General features: G+C 28.8%; 1 non-coding gene across 1 annotated transcript; it reads left to right on the forward strand.

Moving 5' to 3' along the window:
* Positions 1 to 367: 367 nt before the first annotated feature.
* Positions 368 to 474, forward strand: LOC139873722 (small nucleolar RNA R71). Its single transcript, XR_011767449.1, has one exon. It is a non-coding gene; the product is annotated as a small nucleolar RNA R71 (small nucleolar RNA).
* The last annotated feature ends 5,953 nt before the right edge of the window (positions 475 to 6,427 follow it).

Genomic DNA, 6,427 nt, shown 5'->3' on the forward strand with positions numbered 1-6,427 from the left:
TCTTTGTTCCATTCTTTGTTCAATACTGAGACAATCTTTTGTCAAATGTGGTCCTCCACACAGTTCACAACTAATTCGTATTGCGTGAATATCCTTAGTCATCTTTTCCCTTCGTCTCTCGAAAGCATCTATCTTTGCGGAAATGGAATCAAAGTCATGGCTAGAATCGGCTCTAGCCGCTTTAGATGATCTAACGATATCTTTTTCTTGGTGCCGCTCATGTGAGTGGGAAGCAGTGTTATCAATAATTTTGCAAGCTTCAGTTGCGGTTTTCTTCATAATGGAGCCACCAGCTGCTATATAGATGTCTTTTCGTGTAGTAATATCGCATCCTTGGTAGAATATTTGTACTATTTGATAAGTGTCTAAACCATGTTGAGGACATCCTCTCAACAACTTTCTAAATCTTGTCCACGCCTCATATAGAGTTTCATTTGGCTTTTGTGTGAACGTAACAATTTCCCCTTGAAGTCTCACGGCTTTAGATGCCGGAAAGAATTGTTTAAGAAATTTTTCAACTAAAACATCCCATGTATCAATCGCCCCTTCAGGTAATGATTCTAACCAATCTTTGGCTTCTCCCTTTAAAGTCCAGGGAAATAACATGAGATAGATTTGTTCATCCTCAACTTCTCTGATTTTGAATAGTGTACAGATCCTATTAAAGGTTCGAAGATGTTCGTTTGGATCCTCCTTCGGCGCACCACTAAATTGGCATTGATTAGTTACCATGTGTAGGATTTGTCCTTTGATTTCATAATCTGGTGCATTAATGTCTGGTTGAGTAATTGCATGACCTTGGCCAGTGCGTTTAGCCCTCATTCGGTCTTCCATACTTAGAGGTTCTAGATTTTCCATGATTGAATTTGTTGAATCTGAATCACTAGAGGATTCTGATTTAATGGTTTTTTCCTTGACAATCTCTGGATGAGTGATTTGTGGTTCATGAGGAATGATTAGTGGTTCAGGATCTCAGAATTGTCCCTGAATATCCTCCGGATTCTCAATTGTGAGGTTGGGTTCAAAAAATGGATTATCAGAAATTTGAATTGGAGTACTTGGTCGACTAGATGACGATTCTAAAGAAAAATCAACGGCGAAAATGTTGGCTAAATGTCTTGATCGAGTTACAGGTCGTGAACGTATGAAAGGTGGTGAACGTTTTGCTCGGTGCATTCACTGAATATCCTATTAGTTATAAAGATAAAAGTTATATAAGCTATCAAATTAATAGACTTTTCTGATTTTCCCCACGCTTCGAATAGCCAATAGATGCAGCAGGTAGCCAGGACCCTTTAAATCGGAAGTTCACAACTCGCCACTAACAAATCCAACTATTACTACGAGCCAGAAAATTTTGGATGTCTATCAATTTAACCGCTTAAAATAATTTTTCTTCGAAATTTAAAGAAAATAATAAAAAAAAATTCTATGTCCTAAAAACTAGAGCGTCGAGAAATAAGAAAGAAAAAAAGTGCGTCGAAAAACGTTGAAAAATAAAAGGTCGAAAAATAATAATAAGAAAGAAAAACGTCGAAATTTAAAAGTCTAAAAACTAAATATTAAAAATTGCGTCTAAAGGAATTAAAGCTTAAAAGGAATTCTATATCCAAAACGGCAATAACTTAAAAAGGTACTAAAACTTATTTAAAAATAAAGCGATAAACGACGTCGTAAAATTCTAAAGCGTCTAAATCTTAATCTAAAGAAAAATCACTTAAGGGATTTTACGGCAATGCCTAAGAATCTAGAGATATAAAATAACTACGGCAAAATACTTAGTTACGAACTAATTACGAACGATAAAAATACAAATTACAAATTAAACTAATAAAAAGATACAAAAGTTAAAAATAAAACTTAAAGTTATAAAAATACAATTTTTATAAATATATTATTTTTATATAAAGTATTTTATAAATATATTAGTTTTATATATTAATAAAACTAATTAAAACTTAAAAATACAAAATTTAATTAAAACTTAAAACTAATTATATTAAATTACTAAACCCTAATTATAATTAATAATAATTAATTTTTAACCTTAATTTGGTAATAAATGAGGTACCAGGTCGCAGATGTCAGACGGCTCCGCGAGTGCGGATGTCTTCTGCCCAAAAACTCCGCGAGTGCGGGGGATGCAGATTCAAACGAGTTGTAGGTTCAAATTCGTTCGACAGGTTTAGTTTTTAATATATATATATTTTTTTGTAACTTTTTACTTTTAATTTATATTTTAAGTTTTTAGTTTTTATAAAATATAACTTAAATAAAACTTATATTTTAACAATTACTTATTAGATTTTTATAATTCTAAAAAAAAAAATTGATTAAAACACCTAAATAGATATATATATATAATTTTTTTATGTTTTATATTTTTGTTTTTAATATTTAAAACTTATATTTTTACAAAAATAGATTAAAACTTAACAAATAATCTTTTTTTTATAGCGTTTCGCTTCGGCGTTGAATTTTTCCCGACAGCGGCTCCAAAAATACTTGATGTTGTGCGAGGTGTATAAGAAATAGTTATATTTTTATTGCGAAATACTATTAAATACGATACAATTTTACACAAGTTATTTATTTATTTATAGAGTGGATATACCTAAACCTTGCTACAACACTATAGGCAGTCTACCTAATCGTACAGTAGTGTAGTTTTTAGTAAGTCCGGTTCATTCCGCAGGGAGCTAGCCAAGTTTAACGCTATATTTTTAAAATCTAATTTGTATGTATATATATATATATATATATATATATATATATATATATATATATATATAGTATTATTATAAAAAGGGGGTTTTTACCGTTTAGTGACCGGTTTGTCGATTTTATGTCTTAAGTCACAATTAAAACCTAATGTAAAATATTAAAAATAAATATAACTTAATTTAAAGCGTAAAGTAAATGACGATAAATAAAAATGCGATAATTAAAAGTACGATAATTAAAAGTGCAATAAATAAAATGACAGTAAATAAAAGTACGATGAAATATGAAATAAAGGAATTATGCTTATTTAAACTTCCGTAATCATGATGTTTGACGTATTGATTTTAATTTATTACCATGGGTTAATTGTCCTTTGTCCTGGATTATTCAATATGTCCATATGGTTTTTGTCCATAACAGTCCATCAGTCATAAATATAAATGATAATACAAAAAACGAACATATATTTCATAGCATTATCCCTCAAGAAAGACAAGCTTTTAGTTGCAATTGTTCTATTTACAAGTGATATTCGTTTAAATAATAAAAGGTGAAGACAAAAGACAGATTCGACGAATTGAAGACGCAAATGACCAAAAAGCTCAAAAGTACAAAGTACAATCAAAGTGGTTCAAATTATTGATAAGAAACGTCTCAAAATTACAAGAGTACATGACGCAAAACGCAAAATACAAGATATTAAATTGTACGCAAGGACGTTCGAAAATCCGGAACCGGGACCAGAGTCAACTCTCAACGCTCGACGTAACGGACTAAAAATTACAAGTCAACTATGTACATAAATATAATATAATATTTAAATAATTCTATAAATTATTTATATATTATATATTATATTAAAAACCGTCGGCAAAAAAGAAAACAAGCTCATGTGAGCTGGAAAAAGAGGCCATGCGATCACATGGCAGTAGGTATCAGGCCACACTCCTATAAATTCGCAGTTTTGGTTGATCAAATATATATCTTTTTCTCATATATATATATACATATATATATATATATATATATATATATATATATATATATATATATATATATATATATATATATTAATTTTAATTTTAATTTTAAATTCTAATAATAAGGGTATGTTAGCGAATGTTGTAAGGGTGTAAGTCGAAATTCTGTCCGTGTAACGCTACGCTATTTTTAATCATTGTAAGTCATGTTCAACCTTTTTAAATTAATGTCTTGTAGCTAAGTTATTATTATTCTTATTTAATGCCGAAGTAATCGTGATGTTGGACTAAATATTTAAATTGGGTAATTGGGCTTTGGACCATAATTGGGGTTTGGATAAAAGAACGACACTTGTGGAAATTAGACTATGGGCTATTAATGGGCTTTATATTAACTAAACGATACCTCATTAATTTAATATATAGACTTATAATTTGACGTATTTATATATAACCACATACGCTTGACTGGGTACGGTGGGCGGGATATCTATAAATACCAATAATTATTCCATTGACCGGACACGGGGATGGATTAATAATCAATAGACTTATTGAAACAGGGGTGGATTACATTCAAGGGTAATTGGTGTAATTGTTAACAAAGTAGTAAAACCTTGGTTTACACGCAGTCGATAACCTGGTGTATTCATTAAACAAAGTATTAAGACCTTGTTTCAATTCGAATCCCCAATTAGTTGGAATATTTGACTTTGGGAATAAGAATAATTTGACGAAGACTTCCGCACTTTATGATTATAACTGATGGACTATTATGGACAAATCCGTATAGACATATCGAATAATCCAGGACAGAGAACAATTAACCCATGGTAATAAACTAAAATCAACACGTCAAACATCATGATTACGGAAGTTTAAATAAGCATAATTCCTTTATTTCATATTTAATTTCCTTTATATTTAATTGCACTTTTAATTATTGCACTTTAATTTATTGTCATTTTAATTATCGTACTTTTTAATTATCGCAATTTTATTTACCGTTATTTTATTTATCGCACTTTAATTATTGTCATTTACTTTACGCTTTAAATTAAGTTTTATATATTTAATATTTTACATTAGGTTTTAACTGCGACTTAAGTTTTAAAATCGACAAACCGGTCATTAAACGGTAAAAACCCCCTTTTATAATAATAATACTACTTATATATTTTTTTATATTTTTACAATCATAAGTTAAAAATATAGCGTTAAACTTGGCTAATATCCCTGTGGAACGAACCGAACTTACTAAAAACTACACTACTGTACAATTAGGTACACTGCCTATAAGTGTTGTAGCAAGGTTTAGGTATATCCATTCTATAAATAAATAAATATCTTGTGTAAAATTGTATCGTATTTAATAGTATTTTCTTGTAAAAATATAACTATTTTGTATACACCTCTACGCACATCAAGTATTTTTGGCGCCGCTGCCGGGGAAACTAAAACGCCGAAAGCGCAACGCTATATAAAAAAAAGATTTTTTATTAAGTTCTTTGTATAAAAAAATATACGTTTTAAATATTAAAAATACAAAAATATAAAAAGAAAAACAAAATATATATATATATTTTTAAGAGTTGTTCAAAAATATATAAAATTATAAAATATTTCTATTTCTATTTTTAGTTTGTAAAAATATAAGTTTTATTTAATTTATATAAATACTTTTTATAAATTTTAAAACAGAAAATTAAAACAGAAAAAAAAGTAAAACACTCGGGCCTGACACTGTTGCAGCCCAGTCTTCTGGCCTGGATCCAAGAGCCAAGCGATCGCATGGCCTAGAAGCGTAGAACTCATGCGACCGCATGAGGCTGTCTGACACGCCGAAGTTGACCTAGTTCAGCATTAATTACGGGGTAATTATTAATATTATTATTTAATTAAAACCCTAATTTGGGTTAGTGTTTTTAATTATTTAAATTTAGTTTTTAATTAATTTGTATTTTATGTTTATTTAGTTTTATAAATATATAAAAATTAATACTTTTATAAAATAATAATATAAAAATAATATTTTTATAAAAATTGTACTTTTTACAACTTTAAGTTTATTTTTTATATTTTGTATCTTTTTATTTGTTTTAGCTTAATATTTGTATTTTTCGCTTGTATTTAGTTTTAAGTTATAGTTTTTGCCGTAGTTTTTTTTTTTTTTAGATTTTTAGGTTATGCCGTAAAATCCCTTAAGTGCTTTTTCTTTCGACTAAGATTTAGGTGCTTTAGAATTTTGCGACGCCATTTTATAAATTTTAGTACTTTTTAAGTTATTATCATTTTGGATTTAGATTTTCTCTAAGCTTTAATATTTTTAGACGCAACTTTTAATTCTTAGTTTTTAGTTCCTTTTTAGTTTCGACGCGCTACTTTCTTATTTTTATTTTTCGACCTTTTATTTTTTGACGTTTTCCGACGCGCTCTTTTTCTTTCTTATTTTCGCCACTCTAGTTTTTAGGACATAGAATTTTCTATTTCTTCTCTAAAATTTCTTTAAATTTCAACGAAAAATTATTTTAAGTGGTTAAATTGATAGACATCCAAATTTTCTGCTTCGTAGTGATAGTTGGATTTGTTAGTGGCTGAGTTGTGAGCTTCCGATTTAAAGGGTTCTGGCTCCCTGCTGCATCTATTGGCTATTCGAAACGTGGGCAAAAGAAGAAAAGTCTATTATTTTGACAACTTATATAATTTTTATATTTTATAACTAA

This window comes from Rutidosis leptorrhynchoides, chromosome 10 (genome assembly GCF_046630445.1).
Source record: "Rutidosis leptorrhynchoides isolate AG116_Rl617_1_P2 chromosome 10, CSIRO_AGI_Rlap_v1, whole genome shotgun sequence".
Taxonomy (NCBI): Eukaryota; Viridiplantae; Streptophyta; class Magnoliopsida; order Asterales; family Asteraceae; genus Rutidosis; species Rutidosis leptorrhynchoides.